General features: G+C 40.3%; 1 pseudogene and 1 gene segment (V, D, J or C); both read right to left on the reverse strand.

Moving 5' to 3' along the window:
- The window catches only part of LOC114634288, a 153,807-nt gene that overhangs the window by 46,286 nt on the left and 87,635 nt on the right, over positions 1-19,886 (reverse strand).
- Positions 10,453-12,047, reverse strand: LOC114634303 (annotated as a pseudogene).

The raw sequence follows: 19,886 nt of genomic DNA on the forward strand, positions 1-19,886 counted from the left end.
TTTATTTCTTTTTTTTCTCCCTAACCAAATTATAATTGAGTAGAGAATTGATCAGTTTCCATGTGCTTCTCAGCTTTCTACTGTTTTTGTTGTTATTGAAGACCAGCCTTAGTCTGTGAAGGCTGTGCAGATTGGCCAGAGACTACTGGCAGATGCCTGGGAATGAAGGCCTAAAGCTTTTCAGAAGCACATCATGTTAGAGAGGCTGGAAAAAGGCCTAACCAGGAGGCCTGAGCTACCTAAAGATCTGGTGCAGTACTAACACAGCACAAGGTACAAACTAAAGAGTCCCAAGAAGGTAAGCTGATAAGATAATGAGTTTAAAAAACGATAAAAGAGAAGGGAAGCTAACTATAAAAATAAATCACAGAGAGAAACATTTAATTAAATATAAGGAAAGAAAGTCCTGGTTCCTTCTGGTTTGCATGTGCCACCAAGAAAGAACCATGGGCTCTGGATCTCCACACACTTCACCCATAACTAGGCAAAATTAGAAGCCTCATTTAAAAGACCTTTATCCTTGTTAATCAATAGTAACAATTTTTCAAGGCACTTATTAATTTCTTATATTATGTCCTTGATGGGGCCTAGAGGATAATCTAGAAAGGACTGCATTGTGAAAGAGGCCATTTGAGGGGAGACAGTGGAGACAAAGCCATCTTTTGCAGTAGCAGCAGGATGGGAACAAACCATCATGAGAAGGCAGAAAACGGACTCATTCTTTTGGGGAGAAACTACTGATATTTGGAGTTTTAAAACAACTACCTGTAACCTTGTTCTATGTCTGGGTTTCTAAATGGTACTCAAGGCTGGATGTGATAGCTCCTACCATTGATCACAGTGCTTAGGAAGAGGTAGGTTTAATGTTTGAAGATCAAAATCCACTTCCCAGTTTAACAGGACATGATTCCTTATCTCAAAAACAAATAACAACAACAAAATAATTTTACAAATAATTTTTAATTAATACATGTTTGAGATTAGTAAACATACTGTTTTTATTGAAGTACAAAGTGTTTCCCTCAACAAATACCAAACACTTAATTATTATAAGACAGGAAAGGAAACTTGATTCTTATGATATAAAATCATATTTTCCATTAGTGTAGTATAATGTAGAATGAGTTTTCAAAGATTCTACATTGGGAAAGTAGATGAGAAGACAGCAGAGGAAGATTCAGCCTAGCAATAGAAAGCATAGATCAGATATGTAGTTTAAGAAGTCAATCCACCTCTTTTGGCCGGGGCAGACACATAGCTGGACTTCTCCTGTGAAGATATCTTATCCTGAGCCATCCTAGAGGAGCCACTGCACTCAGAGCTGCAGGTAAGAACCCTTACCGAATACCCCACACCCCAGAGTTACAACTGGGAGCCAGGGGTGCTCAGGAACCATCAGCCACACAAACCCCACCCCTCAGGAATACCACTTCCCTTCTGCCCCACACCTGGTCCTTTTGACTGGGGCAGACACCTAGCTGGTCTACACCTGTGAAGACACCTTATTCTGAGCCATGATAGAGGAGCAACTGTACTCAGAGCAGCGGACACATAGCTGGTCTGCTCCTGTGGAGACACTGTATCCTGAGCCATGCTAGAGGAGCTGCTGCATGCAGAGCAGTAGACAACATACCCTGAGGCATTCTAGGGGAGTCACTCCACTCAGACCAGTGAAGATCTAGCAGGTCTGCTCCCGTGAAGACACAATATCCTGAACATAGTGCTATGAACATAGTGGAGCATAATGTCCTTGTTATAAGTTAGAGCATCTTCTGGATATATGTCTAGGAGTGGTATAGCTGGATCGTTAGGTAATAATATGTCCAATTTTCTGAGGAACCACCAGATTGATTTCCAGATTGGTTGCACCATCTTGCAGTCCCACCAACAATGGAGGAGTGTTCCTCTATCTCTACACCCTTGCCAGCATCTACTATCACCTGAGTTTTGATCTTAGCCATTCTGACTGGTGTTAGGTGCAATCTCAGGGTTGTTTTGATTTTCATTTCCCTGATGACTAAGGATGCTTAACATTTCTTTAGGTGCTTCTCTGCCATTGGAACTTCCTCAGTTGAGAATTCTGTTTTTAGCTCTACATCCCATTTTGTAAAAGGGGTATTTGGTTGTCTGGAGTCTATCTCCTTTGTCAAAGTTCAAGTGACCATAGGTGTGTGGGTTCATTTCTGGGTCTTCAATTCTATTCCATTGACCTTCTTGCCTGTCTTGGTACCAATACCAAGCAGTTTTTATCACTATTGCTCTGTAGTACAGCTTGAGGTCAGGGATGGTGATTCCTCCAGAAGTTCTTCAGAATAGTTTTTGCTATCCTGGGTTTTTTGTTATTCCAAATGAATTTGAGAATTTATCTTTCTAACTCTGTGAAGAATTGAGTTGGGATTTTAATGGGGATTGCATTGAATCTGTAGATTGCTTTTGGCAAGATGGCCATTACTATTATATTAATCCTGCCAATCCATGAGCATGGGAGAACTTTTCATCTTCTGAGATCTTCTTTGATTTCTTTCTTCAGAGACTTGAAGTTCTTGTCATACAGCTCTTTCCTTTGCTTGGTTAGATTCACACCAAGGTATTTTATATTGTTTGTGACTATTGTGAAGGGTGTCATTTCCCTAATTTCTTTTTGAGCTTGTTTATCTTTCATGTAGACGAAGGCTACTGATTTGTTTGAGTTGATTTTATAACCAGCCACTTTGCAGAAGTTGTTTATCAGGTTTAGGAGTTCTCTGGTGGAAGTTTGGGGGTCACTTAAGTATACTATCATATCATCTGCAAATAATGATATTTTGACTTCTTCCTTTCCTATTTGTATCCCTTTGACTTCTTTTTGCTGTTTAATTGCTCTGGCTAGGACTTCTAGTACTATATTGAATAGGTAGGGAGAGAGTGGGCAGCCTTGTCTAGTCCCTGATCTTAGTGGGATTGCTTCCAGTTTCTCTCCATTTAGTTTGATTTGGCTACAGGTTTGCTGTATATTGCTTTTACTATGTTTAAGTATGGGCCTTGAATTCCTGATCTTTCCAAGACTTTTATCATGAAGGAATGTTGAATTTTGTCAAATGCTTTCTCAGCATCTAGTGAGATGAACAAGTGGGTTTTTTTCCTTTGAGTTTGTTTACATATTGGATTACATTGATGGATATCCGAATATTGAACCACCCCTGCATTCCTGGGATAAAACCTACTTGATCATGATGGATCATTGTTTTGATGTGTTCTTGGATTCGGTTTGCTAGAATTTTATTGAATATTTTTGCATTGATATTCATAAGGGAGATTGGTCTGAAGTTCTCTTTCTTTGTTGGGTCTTTGTGAGGTTTTGGTATGAGTGTGATTGTAGCTTCATAGAACGAATTGTGTAGTGTTCCTTCTGTTTCTACTTTGTCGATTAGTTTGAAGACAATTGGTATTAGGTATTCATTGAATGTCTGATAGAATTCTGCACTAAAACCATCTGGACCTGGGCTTTCTTTTGTGGGGACACTTTTAATGACTGCTGCTATTTCTTTAGGGGTAAGGGGACTGTTTAGATGGTTTATTTGCTCCTGAATTAATTTGGTACTTGGTATGTGTCTAGGAAATTGCCCATTTCATCCAGATTTTCCAGTTTTGTTGAGTATAGGCCTTTATAGTGGGATCTGATAATTTTTTGAATTTCCTCTGTTTCTGTTGTTATGTCTCCCTTTTCAGTTCTGATTTTATTAATTTGGATACTGTCTCTGTGCCCTCTGGTTATTCTGGCTAAGGGTTTATCTCTTGTTGAGTTTTTCAAAGAACCAACTCCTGGTTTTGTTGATATTTTGTATAGTTCTTTCTGTTTCTACTTGGTTGATTTCAGACCTGAGGGTTTTTTATTATTATTATTGTTATTATTATTATTGTTTCTTGCCGTCTACTCCTCTAGGGTGTATTTGCTTTGATTTGTTCTAGAGCTTTCAGGTGTGCCGTCAAGTTGTTAATGTATGTTCTCTCCAGTGTCTTTTTGTAGACACTTAGAGCTATGAGTTTTCCTCTGTAGCACTGCCTTCATGGAGTCCCACAAGGTTTGGTATGATTTGTCCTCAGTTTCATTAAATTCTAACAAGTCTTTAATTTCTTTCTTTATTTCTCCCTTGACCAAGTCATCATTGAGTAGAGCGTTGTTCAGTTTCCATGTGCATGTTGGTTTTCCATTGGTTTTGTCATTATTAAAGACCAGCCATAGTCTGTGGTGATCTGATAGGATGCAAGGGATTATTTCAATCGTTTTGTATCTGTAGAGGCCTGTTTTGTGACCACTTATATGGTCTATTTTGGAGAAAGTACCTTGAGGTTATGAGAAAAAGGAATACTCTTTTGTTTTAGGATGAAATGTTCTATAGATATTTGTTAAATCCATTTGGTTCATAACTTCTGTTAATTTCAATGTGTCTTTGTTTAGTTTCTATTTCCATGACCTGTCCATTGCTGGAAATGGTGAGTTAAACTCCCCCCCTCATTATTGTGTGAGGTGTAATGTGTGTTTTGAGCTTTAGTAAAGTTTTTTTTAGTGTATGTAGGTGCCCTTGCATTTAGAGCATAGATGTTCAGAATTGTAGAGTATAAAGTGTCCTTCCTTATCTTTTTTGATTACTTTTGGTTGAAAGTCGATTTTACTTGATATTAGAATGGCTACTCCAGCTTGTTTCTTGGGACCATTTGCTTGGAAAATTGTTTTCCATCCTTTTATTCTGAGGTAGTGTCTGTCTTTGTCACTGAGGTGTGTTTCCTGTATGCAGCAAAATTCTGGGTCCTGTTTGTGTAGCCAGGCTGATAGTCTGTGTCTTTTTATTGGAGAATTGAGTCCATTGATGTTAACAGATATTATGGAAAAATGATTGTTGCTTCCTGTTATTTTTGTTATTAGAGGTAGACTTACGTTTGTATAGCTATCTTCTTTTGGGGTTGTTGGAAGATTATTTCCTTGCTTTTTCTTGATTGTAGTTTCTCTCCTTGTGTTGGCATTTTCCCTCAATTATCCTTTGAAGTACTGGGTTTGTGTGAAAATAATGTGCAAATTTCGTTGTGTCATGGAATATCTTGGTTTCACCATTTATAGTGATTTAGAATTTTGCTGGGTATAGTAGTCTGGGCTGGCATTTTTGTTCTCTTAGGGTCTCTATGATGTCAGTACAGGCTCTTCTGGCTTTTATAGTCTCTGATGAGAAGTCTGGTGTAATTCTTAAAAGTCTGCCTTCATATGTTACTTGACCTTTTTCCCTTACTGCTTTTAGCATTTTTTCTTTGTTTTGTGCATTTGATGTTTTGATTATTATGTGGCAGGAAGTATTTCTTTTCTGGTCTAGTATATTTGATGTTCTGTAGGCTTCTTGTATGTTTATGGGCATCTTGTTCTTTAGGTTAGGGAAGTTTTCCTCAATAATTTTGTTGAAGATATTTACTGGCCCTTTAAGTTGGGAATCTTCACTCTCATCTATACCTACTATCCTTATGTTTGATCTTCTCATTGTGTCCTGAATTTCTTGGATGTTTTGGTTAAGGAGCTTTTTGCATTTTGCATTTTCTTTGACAGTTGTGTCAATGTTTTCCATGGTATCCTCTGCACATGAGATTCTCTCTTCTATCTCTTGTATTCTGTTGGTGATGCTTTCGTCTATGACTCCTGATCTCTTTCCTAGGTTTTCTAACTCCAGGGTTGTCTCCCTTTGACATTTCTTTATTGTTTTTCTTTCCATTTTTAGATCCAGGATGGTTTTGTTCAATTACTTCATTGTGTTTTCTTGCAGTTGTTTAAGGGATTTTTGTGTTTCCTCTCTAAGGGCTCCTACCTGTTTACTTGTGCTCTCCTTTACATCTTTAAGGGAATTACTTATGTCCTTCTTAAAAATCTCTTCATTGTCATGAGAAGTGATTTTAATTCTAAATCCTGCTTTTCCAGTGTGATGGGATCTCCAGGGCTTCCTATGGTGGGAGAACTAGGTTCTGATGATGCCAAATAACTTTGGTTTCTGTTGCTTATGTTCTTGCACTTGCCTTTCACCATCTGGTTTACTCTATTGTTACCTGCACACACTGTGTCTCACTGGAGTATGTCTTTCCAGTTATCTTGCTTGTGTCAGAACTCCTCAAAGTCCAGATGTCTTTGTGGTCTTATGATCCTAAGCTCCTGGGTGGAAGAACTCCTTGGACTCAGGCTGCCTCTGGGATCCTGAAATCCTGCTGCTCTGAGTGCAGTGGTTCCTCTAGGATGGTTCAGGATCTGGTGTCTCCACAAGAGCAGACCAGCTAGTTGTCTGATGCTCTGAGTGCAGTGGCTCCTCTAGGATGTCTCAGGATTCTGTACCTCCACAGGAGCTGACCAGTTATGTGTCTGCACAAGCCAAAAGGACCGGGAAGGGCATGGTTTTGTGAATAACTCCAAGCCTCCTACATCTAGGAAGACATGCTGGCTAGAGGTAAAACCTGTAGAAACTGTACCCAAATGTTAGGCAAAGCCCCTGGTTGGTGGATAGGGCCACCTAATTATCTCAAAATTTTTAAACCAAAATTGCTCTGGTCTAAAGAAAATACTGGGACAAATTCTGGAGCAGAGACTGAGGGTATAGCCATACAAAGACTGCCCCACATGGAGATCTAAGCCATATAAAGGCACCAAACTCAGACACTACTGTAGATGCCAAAAGGTGCCTACTGACAGGAACCTGATATAGATGTCTTCTGAGAGGTTCTGCCAGAGCCTGACAAGTACAGAAGCTGATGATTGGAGCCAACCATTGGACTGAGCACAGGGATCTCAATGGATGAGTAAGAGAAAGGACTGAAGGAGCTGAAAGAGTTTGTAGCCCCATAAGAAGAACAATAATATCAACCAGCCAGAGGCCCCAAAGCTCCCACGGACTAAACCACCAACCAAAGAGTACACATGGAGGGACCCATGGCTTCAGCCCAGTATATAGCAGAATATAGCCTTGTCTGGTCCTGTGAAGGTTTGATGCCCCAATGTAAGTGAATGCCAGGGTAGAGAGGCAGGAGTGAGTAGGTGAGTGGGGAAGCAGAGATGGAATAGGGGGGTTTTGCAGGAGACATGGGTAAAGGAAATAACATTTGAAACGTGAATAAATGAAATATTCAATAATTTTAAAAAATCATAAAATCACTTCACTTAAATAATTAATAAAAATTACAGTATGTAAATGAGTAGAAATGATGGGATGACTATACAGAAGGAGCAAACAGTATGTACTATTGAAGAACTGCAACTGGATACAGAAACTAAAGGCTACTGTATGGAATGTCCTGAAGAAGTCATGCATATACATGATTCAGTTGTACATATACTAGGTACATTCCTGAACAAATCTAAGTCATCATTAAATACATACACACCCACATCCCTGTTTATTGCTGCACTATTCACAAAAGTAAGCATTTAAATAAACCTACTGGCTATCAACAGAGGAATGGGTAATAGAAATGGTACATATGTGCAAGGAATATTATTCGGAGATAATAAAAATAAAAATCACATATATGTGTCAAATTTTGCTCTATGACTCACTATATGGATTTTGTTCAGAAAACACTCACTGTTCATTTGAATACAATTTTTCTTTCGTTGGCTTGAGGATAGAGCTCAAATTCTCCTGGGCCAGACTGAAAAGTAGTATTCTTGAAATCTTCTACACCTGCCCTTAGTCAGGGTTTTTATTCCTGCACAAACATTATGAGCAAGAAGCAAGTTGGGAGGAAAGGGTTAATTCAGCTTATACTTTCCACATTGCTGTTCATCATCAAAGGAAGTTGAGACTGGAACTCAAGCAGGTCAGGAAGCAGGAGCTGATGCAGAGGTTATGGAGGGATGTTACTGGCTTGATTCCTCTGCCCTGCTCAGCTTGCTTTCTTATAGAACCCATTATTACCGGCCCAGAAATGGCACCACCCACAATGGGCCCATTCCCCTTGATCACTAATTGAGAAAATGCCTTAAAGCTGGACCTCATAGAGGCATTCTCTCAATGAAGATCTTTTTTCTGTGATAACTCCAGCCTGTGTCAAGTTGACACACAAAACCACCCAGTACAATACCATGTTCTTACTGCACTTACCATCAGTAACAGTGAAAACAATTGAATAGGGTATATGAGGCTTCAATCCTGGCACATGAGTGGTTGAGTCAGGACATTTGCAAACCAAAAGTTATCTTGGGAAACTTAGTGAGACCATATTTCAAAATTTTAAAAAATGAAGTTGTGGAACATCCTCACTGGCCTTAGAAGTAGATTCTTTGCATGCCTAGATGAGAATGCAGCCTTGACAGTAGCCTGTAAGACTCTGAGGATAGAACCCAGACAAACTCCACCAAGACTAAAGGTTTTATAATCATAAGTCACTACATTTGTATGAACTTATTGTATGGCAAAGGGAAACTAATACAATACAGTTTCAATGTCCTGAGCAAAGACTGTAAGATTGAAAAACTCAGAGATGTGTATCTGAGAAAACTTGCTCATAATCACTCTGTTGAGGATTCCCACTCCATATAGAGAACAAAGAGTTTCACAAAGAAGGCTCATGAAGAATTGCAGTGTGTCTAGGAAATAAGCCTCACATGATCATGACTGTACAGTCTTTGGCCTCTAGAGTTCATGCATATGGAATGGTGGAAAAATAGAAAATGAAGAGGAGCTGGTTATGGTATCATGTAATCATACAGTAACAGAAAGGGGCAAATAAGCTGCAAATTCAGGATCACTTGGGTCTAGATAGTGATTCAAAGATCAGCTTGGGATATAGAGTGGGATTCAGTACTCCTCCCAGAAGAGAAGACAGCACAAAGTGAAAGAAGACAAAAGAAAAAGTGGCCACATTGTGGAAGATACTGTAGAGAAAGATGTGAGTATTTGGTGGGGAGAAAAGAAGAGCTAATGAGTCTAAGAACATGGATGAGCATCCGTGATGGACACAGAGATGAGATCAGAAGCTAAGCAGTAAAGCAGCTTAGGGAGGCTTCCCTGTGTGATCCAGTAAAAAGAAATTATGAAAACCTTAAGCAAATAAAAATGGAAATGTGACATTACAGTGAGAATGTCCACATGTGATTGCATGAAAACAAGAAGGACTTTAATAAAGAAACAAATTGAAAAATACAAAGCATACAGGATCAGACAAACACACGTATCATTTTAATAAATCACTGTTTCACAGCTTCAGCCTTTTTAGGAACAAGACTTATAAAACCCCATGGTTGAAATGACTGAGAAAAGATACAGCTCAGAGACTGAGGCTCAATGACCTGCTAGACAGATTTTTGTTTGTCTCTGGAGCACTGTGGAAGGAAACTCCACGCTGTGCTGACAGTGATAGGATGCAGCATCATCAGCCTCCACAGGATGTATGATGAGGGTGAAGTCTGTCCCAACTCATTGCCACTGAGCCTGTCAAAGACCTCAGATGCTATGTTAGATGCTCCGTAGATGAGGAGTTTGGGTAGCTGTCCTGGTATTTGTTGATATCAGTTTATATGATTAAAAGTAAATATAGTGATACTCTAGCTGGCCCTGTAGGAGATGGTGGTTCTCGGCCCTAGAGACACAGGCAAAAACACTGGAGACAGGGTCAGCACAATATCCACATTGGAACCTGAAATGCTAAGCACACTTTTCTGTCGAAGATATACTGAAAGCATGCCCTATAGGTGGAATGTGTAACAGTAGTTATGAGCTACACTCTGGGAGGCCATAATATAAAAGAGAACCATGACACCACTTGAATGCCATAATTTCAATGATCAGAACACAAAGGCATGGAAAACAGTGATGTCCACAGTGGTTGCTTTGAACATGGGACGCTCTCATCTGCATTCCAGAGCAGCAATAACAACAGCAAGAAAGCAGTTGTCCCCATCTCTGAGAGCTGGACTAGAAGCTGCTTCTGGGGCGGTGACATGCTACCTTTAAAGATTGTCTGAGGACTCTGCACTGTGGCTAATGTCTCAATATGCAAATCAGCTCAGAAAAGCTGGGTTGCAGTTCTTAAGGACACCTGCTCTCATGACATCCTATGGCAGTTAGGTCTAGCAAAGAATTCCCTAGGGTATTGCCAGTGTATCCCAAGTGATTTTGTGGTTGTCCCTGTGAAATCATCAAGTTCTGTTATTCAGAGGTTCCATGTGAGGAGTGCACGGTCATTGCTCTGCTGTAAATGAAATGAGTTGCAGGAGCACCATGATCTTTCTGAATTAAACTTTTATTTTATTTTATTTTATTTTATTTTATTTATTTTATTTTATTTTATTTTAATAGTAAACTTTAAATGTGCTCCTTTATTTGGACATTTAGGGGAAGGCAGCCACAGAGATAGCGACATGGCTATATTAGTCTATGTTCTTCTCATGTTGAATCTTTCTTAAAAAGGAGTTTTGTAGGTGATGTCACACTTAAAAAACCTATGTCAGCTTCATGTCTTTTGAGGCAGCAAACAAAGCAAGCATATGATAAGTAAGCTTATCACACTCACTGTTCTGCCTTGGAGGCTCTGGGGACTCAGCCTGTAAAGTTAAGCCAGCTGGCATTGACCTTCTGTCAGGTACATAGACATGCTTAGGGTGATGAGGCCTGTGCCTGTGGTCTATCGTCACATCTCCTCTCTGGATCGGCGAGGACACTTCTGACCTGTATGTCCACTGAGGGGAGAAGCCCTGGTAAACAGCGGCTGAGCCATGGGAAGGTGACGTGGGGATGGAGTGCATTATCTGATCGGACACCTTCACCACGGCTTTTGGGCTGCTCAGGCAGCTGTGCCGAGAGAGGGTGCTCTGCTTGTGGTAAAACTGGCGCTGCTGCCACTCGTACAGTTGTCACATGGTGTCATCTCTCATGGACCGCCGCTTCTCTTCTGCTCCAGGCTCTGTCTTCTCATGACCAGAAGGGGTGACACTGCAGATACTCTCAGGTCTGGTCTTGCTGTTTCTTAGGAGTGTTCGGTAACCTTCAGGGTAGCGGGCCAGAATCTGTGCTCGGTGGCTTGGCATGTTTCTTGGCAATGTTTGATAAGAAATTATTCCTCTGGGCTCTTCTTCAAGTCCCCATCCTTTCTGGACTTTAATCCACTGCTCCAGCTGTTGCATTGAATTCGTTCTCTGAATAGCTAGATCAGCCTCTGTGGCTAGGGGCCCTGCGTTTGGGTGACTCCCACCCAGGACATCTGCCTAGCTGACATTCACTGCTTTGCCGTCAGAACTATTCACATTGATGGGTCTGTAGTGCACATTCTGAGGTGGGCAGGCAGGCCCACTTTCATATTCTGATGGCAGGGAGTTCAACTTTACACTGTTAATTTTTGTTAATGGTCTAGCTTGCCCATCCTTCTGAAATCCGTATCTTTCAGCTTCTAAGGCCCTTTTTTCTTCAATTTTGCTTATTTCCTTATTCTTCTGATTGTTTTAGACCTCGGGTCTAATGAGAACTCTGTGGTTGGGAATGTTATTGGTTTCTTTAGTTGATGTACTTTCAGTTGTAATCTTGTCCACTCTTTTCACAGGATCTGTCTGCACCAGAGCAGCATCTAGCATGGCCTTCATCCACAGCTCCATCTCCTTTCCTGTATCGGTGCAGAAATAACAGGTCCTCATGTTTGGGCGGGCTGCCTTAAAAGCATATTTGTGATTGATGTGGTCCTCAGCAGTAAGCATGGCTATCTGAAAACTAGGCAACAGGATGCTTCCCAAAATACCCTCCTCCTTCTCATCTCTGTAATAAAAAAGGCAAAGGTCAGAAAGCACAAACCAGCCTTTCTTCCACAGCTTCATGCCGGTACTGTCCTGCTTGTACAGCCAGCCACGCCTGACCACGGGGGCATTAGGGTTCCTTTTAATTGAATTGGATCTCTTTCCAAAAATATGAACCTTTTTGGAGGCCCATGATCTCCTGCCCACAGGGCCCATGGGATGCACCGTATAGTCTGAAGCCAAGTTGTAATTGGAAGCTTCATTTATCATACTTATGTATGGGTCACTCCTTCTTTTATTCGGACGTCATGGTTGCAACAGTCTGATCATTCACAACAAAGATACAATTTTCCTGGGATGGCTGTCCTGTGACTGGATGCTTGCAGGTCACTTTCCTTTCATTGTGGTTTATATAGTATCTTGCACCTTCAAACATTTATGCTTCTTCCCAGCCAGTGGGCAAATCTGTGCTGTGCCACTGGTGCCCGGTGACCACCGCCTCGCCGATGACCGGGTGCAGCCAGGTGGTACTCTTGGCCTCCTCTTGATGAAGAAAACGCGGCCGTCCCTAGTGATCCCCTACGTCCAGGAGCGCGGCAGCGAGCAGATCCACTCCAGGTTCAGGTCGCCCGACGTGTCTGCTCCCCGGCCTCCACGGCCTTGTGCTGCCGGTTGCAGCTGCTGAGGAAGGAGGGTGCAAACGAGCGGCCCGGCCCGAGTGCGCCCCCGCGGCCACCCTATGCCCTCTGGCGGCCCGAGTCGCCACCCCTCAGCATCCTCCCCGGCCGGCTGCTGGCCCGCCTGAATTAAACTTTTAAAAAGAAAAAGAAATATTCTTATTTATATTTTATAGTATATTAGGTCTGTATCTAAATCTGTGCTGCACACAAGTGCCTGTTGCACTTAGGTTCCAGAAAAAGGCATTTGATCTTCTGGAACTGGACTTACAAGTGGTTGTGATTTGCCATACAGAGGCTAGAATCTGATCCCACGTCCTCTCAATAGTAGGAAGCATAACCACTGAGACATCTCTCCAGCCCTAAACTAATTTTTATATCTCATAAAAACAATACAGGGCTGGAGAGATGGCTCAGCAATTAAGAGCACTGACTTCTCTTCCTGAGGTCCTGAGTTCAATTCTCAGCTTCCATATCCTGGTTCAAAACTATCTGTAATGGGATCCAATGTCCTCTCTGTGTGTCTGAAGACAGCTACACTGTACAGTGCAGTTTTTATCATGATTGCTCTGTAATACACCTTGAAGTCAGGGATGATGATTCCCCCAGAAATTCTTTTATTGTTGAGAATAGTTTTCACAATTCTGGGTTTTTGGTTATTCCAAATAGCTCTTCCTAACTCTATGAAGAATTGAGTTGGAAATTTCATGGTGAGTGAATTGAATCTGTATATTGATTATGGCAAGATGGCCATTTTTAATATATTGCTCCTGCCAATCCATGAGCATGGGAGATCTTTCCATCTTCTGAGATATTCTTTGAATTCTTTGTTCAGAGACTTGGATTTCTTGTCATACAGATGTTTCACTTGCTTGGATAGAGTCACACCAAGGTATTTTATATTATTTGTAACAATTATGAAGGGTGTCATTTCCCTTAATTTCCTTCTCAACTTGTTTATCCTTTCAGTAGAGGAAGACTACTGATTTGTTTAATTTTATATTCAGCCACTTTGCTGAAGTTGTTTATCAGGTTTAGGAGTTCTCTGGTGGAAATTGTGGGGTCATTTAAGTATAGTATCATATCATCTGCAAATAGTGATATTTTTACTTTTTCTTTTCCAATTTGTATCCCTTGATCTCCTTTTGTTGTCTAATTGCTCTGGCTAGGACTTTGAGTACTATATTAAATATTTAGGGAGCGAGTGGACAGCCTTGTCTAGTCCCTGATTTTAGTGGGATTGCTTCAAGTTTCTCTCCATTTAGTTTGAGGTTGGCTACTGGTTTGCTGTATATTGCTTTTACTATGTTTAGGTATGGGCCTTGAAATCCTGATCTTTCCAAGACTTTTACCATGAAGGGGTACTGAATTTTGTCAAATGCTTTTTCAGCATCTAATGAGATGGTCATGTGAATTTTTTCTTTGAGATAGTTTGTATAGTCAAATACATTGATGGATTTCCTTATATTGAACCATTCCTGCATCCCTGTGATAAAGAATACTTGATCATGATAAGTGATCATTTTGATGTGTTCTTGGATTTGGATTGCAAGAATTTTATTGAGTATTTTTGCATCAATAATCATAAGGTAATTTGGTCTAAAGTTCTCTTTCTTTGTTGGGTCTTTGTGTGGTTTAGGCATAAGCATAATTGTGACTTCATAGAATGAATTAGGTAGAGATCCTTCTGTTTCGATTTGTGGAATAGTTTCACTAAATTCTAAAAAGTCTTTAATTTCTTTCTTTATTTCTTCCCTGACCAAATTATCATTGAGTAGAGACTTGTTCAGCTTCCATGTGTTTGTGGGTTTTCTCTTGTGCTTGTTGTTATTGAAGACCAGACTTCATGAAAGGAGGAGGGCACATTGGCCAGAGACTACTGGAAGATGCCTGGGAACGAAGGCCTAAAGCTTATCAAAAGCACATCAGGTTAGAGAGGCTGGTAAAAGGCCAAGCCAGGAGCCCAGAGCTAGCTAAAGAGCTGATGCAGTACTAACACAGCACAAGGTACAAACTAAAGAATCCCAAGAGACTAAACTGGTAAGATAGTGAGTTTAAAAAACAATAAAAGAGAAGGGAAGCTAACTATAAAAAAATCACAAAGAGAAACATTTAATTAAATATAAGAAAAAAAAGTCCTGATTCTTTCTGGTTTGCTTGTGTGACCCAGGAGTGACCCCTGGGCTCTGAATCTCCACATAGTTCACCCACACCGATAGGAAGCTTGACCTCCAGGATGTCAGCTGAGTCCACAACCCATGACCAGTGTAACTCGGAACCCCTGCCCCCAAGGACATAGGAGACCAAGGAGACCCAGGAAAAAGAGCAATCTCAATAAGACAAAACAGCAACCCACATATTGTGAAAAGATCTTTACCAATCCTACATCCGATAGAGAGTTAATATCCAAATTATTCAAAGAACTCAACAAGTGAGAGACCAGAGAACCAAATACCCCTATTAAAAATGGAGTACAGAGATAAACAAAGAATTCTCAACTGAGGAATATCTAAAGGCCAAGAAGCACCTAAAAATATGTTCAACAACCTTAGTCATCAGGGAAATTCAAATCAAAACAAACCTGAGATTCCACTTCACACCAGTCAGAATGGCTAAGACCAAAAACTCAGGTGACAGCAGATGCTGGTGAGAATATGGAGAAAGAGGAACACTCTGCCATTGCTGGTGGGATTGCAAACTTTGGAAATCAATCTGGCACTTCATGAGAAAATTGGAAATAGTTCTACCTGAAGACCCAGCTATACCACTAGTGGACATATACCCAAAAGATGCTCCAACATATAGCATGAACACATGCTCCACTATGTTCATAACAGCCTTATTTTTAGTAGCCAGAAGCTAGAAAGAACCCAGATGTCCTTAAACAGAAGAATGCATATAGAAAATGTGGCATATTTACACAATGGAGTACTACTCAGTTATAAAAAATATGACTCCATGAAATTCACAGGTTAATGAGTGGAACTAGAAAATATTACCCTGAGTGTGGTAACCAAGGCAAAAATGGGCACACATTGTACATACTCACTGATAAGTGGATATCAGCCCAAAAGCTCAGAATGCCCACAATACAATCCACAACCATACAGAGTATAAAGAGAAGGAAGACAAAAATGTAGATGTTACAATCCTACATAGAAAGGGGGACAAAACAATCACAGGAGGTACAGGGACAGAGGGATCTGGGAGGGAAAGAGGGAAGGAAAAAAGGTGGGCAGGATCAGGTATTGAAAGGGAAAGGAAAGAAGTACAGAGGGTTAGGAAATTGGTTAATAACATGCAGTATGGGGGATGGGGAACTGGGGATAGCCACTAGAAACTTCCAGACTCCAGGGAAATGAGAGTCTCCCAGGACACAATATTTATCGAGTTGGCCAAAATAATCAACAAAGAGGAGATACAACCTATAGAAACCACCTCCAGTAGATCGCCATGGGCCCAGTTGAGGGTTGGGTCCACCCACATATCTCAAAATTTTTAACCCAAAACAAAGAAACAAATTTTTGTCCAAAACAAAGACAGAGGAGTCCACCCCAAATGCAGACACCAATCCCCTACACTATTGCTGATGCCAAGAAATGCTTGCTGACAGGAGCCTGGTATGGCTGTTCCCTGAGAGGTTCTAGCAGCACCTGACCAAAACTGATGCAAATACAGCCAACCATTGAACTGAGGAAGGTTACCCCGATGGAAGAACTAGGAGAAGGACTGAAGGAGCTCAAGAGAATTGCAACTCCATAGCAAGAACAATATCAGCTAACTGGAACACCCAGAGCTCCCAGAGACTAAAACACATCCAAAGAGTATACATGGAGGGATCCATGGTTCTAGATATATGTGTAGCAGAGAATGGCCTTATACAACATCAATGGGAGAGGAAGCCCTTGGTCCTGTGGAGACTGATGCCTCAGTGTAGGGGATGCTAGAGCAGTGATGCAGGAGTAGATGAGTGGATGGAGGAGCACTCTCATAGAGGCAAAGGGGAGGGAGGAGAGGGAAGAAGGGATGGGGATTTGTGGAGGGTAACCAGGAAGGGGGATATCATTTGAAATGTAAATGAATACAATGATTAGTAAAAAAGGAAAGAGGAAAGTGGGATATATATTTAAAATCCAAAACTGATAAGTTTATATTATACAAAGTCAAATGGTAATAGCTTCATTATTTTAGTTATTTGAAAGATTAAGCAAAATACCAAGTTATAAAGCTAAATTAAGAGAAATGCAGACATCATTGTTTTAAATCACAACTGAATTTTCAGGGACTAAATAGTAGCTCATTTAAAAAACCCACTAGCCCCACCTGGAGACCCATCAAATATAAAGTTGTCAAACCCTGAGCCTATTGTAGATGATGGGAAGTGCATGCTGACAGGAGCCTGATATGGATGTCTACTGAGACGATTTTCCAGAGCCTGACAAATACAGAAGCAGATGCTCACAGCCAACCACTGGACTGGGCACAGGGTCCCTGATGGGGGAGTTTGACAAAGGGACTAAAGGAGCTGAGGAGTTTGCAGCCCTGTGGGAGGAGCAATAATGTCAATTGGCCAGACTCCCCAGAGATCCTGGGGACTGGACTAACAACTAAAGTGTACACATGGTGGGACCTATGGCTCCAGCATCATATGTGGCAGAGGATGGTCTTGTTAGACATCACTGGGAGAAGCTGCCCTTTGTCTACTGTGGGGGTTCAATGTCCCAGTGTAGGGGAATGCCAGGTCACAAAGGCAGGAGTGGGTGGGTGGGTGACGGAGCACCCTCATAGAGGCTGGTGGATGGGGATTTGGATAGGGGTTTACAGGAGGGGAAACCTGGAAATGGAATAACATTTGAAATGTAAATAAAGAAAATATCAATTAAAAGAAAATAAAAAACACTAAAGACCATTCTGAACATCTTTAAACCTAAATTTAGAACAGTGGCCTTTTGAACTACACAGCACAATTAGAAGTGTAGTGTGAGTATGACCCGGAACAAATTGGCTTTTAGCCTCCTCCTTGTTCCATGATTGTAATAACTCTGTGGTAATTGTATCTGTAAAGTAATACAGTAATTTTTATTTTCTCATCATATTTCAGGAAAAGTAACAGACAATATTAGAAGCCTCATTTGATAGCCCTTTATCCTCCTTAATCAATAGTAACAATTTCCAAGGCACTTATTAATTACTTATGTTGTGTCCTTTGTGGGTCCTGGGGAATGGACTGCACTGTGAAAGAGCCCATGGTCTTTGAGGGAAGACAGTGGAGACAAAACCATCATGTGCAGTAGCAGCACAATGGGAACAAACCATCATGAGAAGACAGAAAACGGAATCATTCTTTTGGGGAGAAATTATTCTACAAGGAATTATCTACCACAAGTCACAGTTTAAGTGAATTTGGATAAGGAAATGAGACATGTACAGTCATTATGTCTACATTATGCAGAAAAATTTAGCAACTCTTAAGAAACATGCTAAGAGGTAGTCAACCCAAAATGTCACTGGAAATAGATTCCTACAGAATGATAGGCTGCAGATGTTGAAAGTCAACATTCAGGGCTTTTGAAGATTTACCAGATAGTTGTCTGTCTTACTTAAGTTTACTATTGATGAAGGACCATGAGTGTGGTGGTTTGAATAGATTTGGTCCCCACACACTTGTGTGTTTGAATGCTTGCCCCACAGGGAATGCACTATTCAAAGATATGCCCTGTAACTATGGGCTTGTTTGAGGGAGTGTGTCACTGAGGGGATGGGCTTTGAGGTCTCCTATGCTTTAGTTCTACCCAGAATAAAATTCCGTTAACCTCCTGGCTACTTAAGGAGGATAGTCTTCTTCTGACTGCCTTTGGATCAAGATGTAGAACTCTCAGCTCTGACTCCAATACCATATATGGCTGTAGGCTCCCATGCTTCCTGCCATGATGATAATGAACCTCTGAAATTGTAAGCCAGCCCTAATTAATTTTTTTCTTTTGTAAGAAAAAAAACAAAAGAAAACAAAGTCTTTAGGGAAAAGTTTTAAAATTCAAGAGCAAAAATGTTTTCTATATTTTGGAAGGAAGGAAGCACAATGACACACTGAATCTGGATTCAATATGACCTTATTTCATTTATCAGCATACAAATGGCTGGTTTGCTCAAAGATTACAGTTCTATATGTCCTCTTTGGGAGAAATCACAATAAGACAGACTTGGAGAAAGAAAAGGCTGAGAAATTAAATACTAGATTACAGGCCATAAAACTGATGTGGAAATACTCTTTAAATCAAAATAAGAAACCCTCAGAGGAATCCAATCTGGAACTTAAATGATATAAAAAAAAAAAAAAAAACACAGCTCCACACTGAAAGGTCCATAGGGGCTTGAGAAATTATGATGGCAGCCCATAGAGATATAATATATTGAATTAAAAATCCAGATTCTGCTTATTGTTGCCAACTTAAAGCAATGCCATATAATGGATTGTGTGATTCATTTTATAAAGTTTAGAGAATTGATGTATGTACACATGTTGATATTTCATACAATTAATACATGTTTGGGGTTCAAAAGGACTTCTGCATTGAGTTCTGAGGGGGGATGACTCTGAGACTGCACATTTATTAAGACAATGGCTATTTAGAGATGACTTTACAGACCAAAATTGATGATGCTCAGACATAATGTTCATTAAAATTCATGGGCATTGTGGGATGAAGCCTATTCCAAATATAGCTCACAGTATTACAGGTCACGCCACTATGAAAAAACTTAACAGGTCTTTGAAGGAAATGCTCATAGAATAGAAGGGTGATATGACAGCTCCACTGATGGTTTAAAATGTGGTTTACTGTCTTTCAACTTTTTAAAAGTTAATGAGACAAATAACAATTTGTCTCACTAATTCTAAAATGTAAAAAGGAGATACATTAGGTGGAGGAGATTTTTACGTTTGTTCCAATAGGAAAAGAAAAGCTATATCTTCCATCCAAATTATTTAAAATAATATTTGGCCAGGTAAAAGCCCCTAAATAATTTGTCTACAGACAAAGATAAGGAGATTGACAAGATCAACAAGATAGGTAACTTATGTGCTGATCCAGCTACTTAAGAACAGCTCTGAAACTGGCTGAGACAAAAAATTATGTATTTTACATAACCAATAGATCTTGTTTACTACAAAATCCTCAAAACATTTTATACAACTCTTTTGAATGGTATAGATAAAAATAACATTACACTCTGACATATAATCCAAACTAACTAATAAGAAATACAGATGTATTTAGTCTATTCCAATAAAGATAAGAAAGTCACTTTTATTGATCTGTACACCCTGAACATTGCATATAAATGTTCTTTTTTATTGAATATTTTATTTATATTTCAGATGTTATCCACTTTCCCCATTCCCCCCCACCCAGAAACCCCCATCCCATGAACCCTCCTCCTGCTTTTATGAGGATGTGCCCCCACCCACCCACCCACTCCCACCTCCC

This window comes from Grammomys surdaster, unplaced genomic scaffold (assembly GCF_004785775.1).
Source record: "Grammomys surdaster isolate TR1022 unplaced genomic scaffold, NIH_TR_1.0 931, whole genome shotgun sequence".
Taxonomy (NCBI): domain Eukaryota; kingdom Metazoa; phylum Chordata; class Mammalia; order Rodentia; family Muridae; genus Grammomys; species Grammomys surdaster.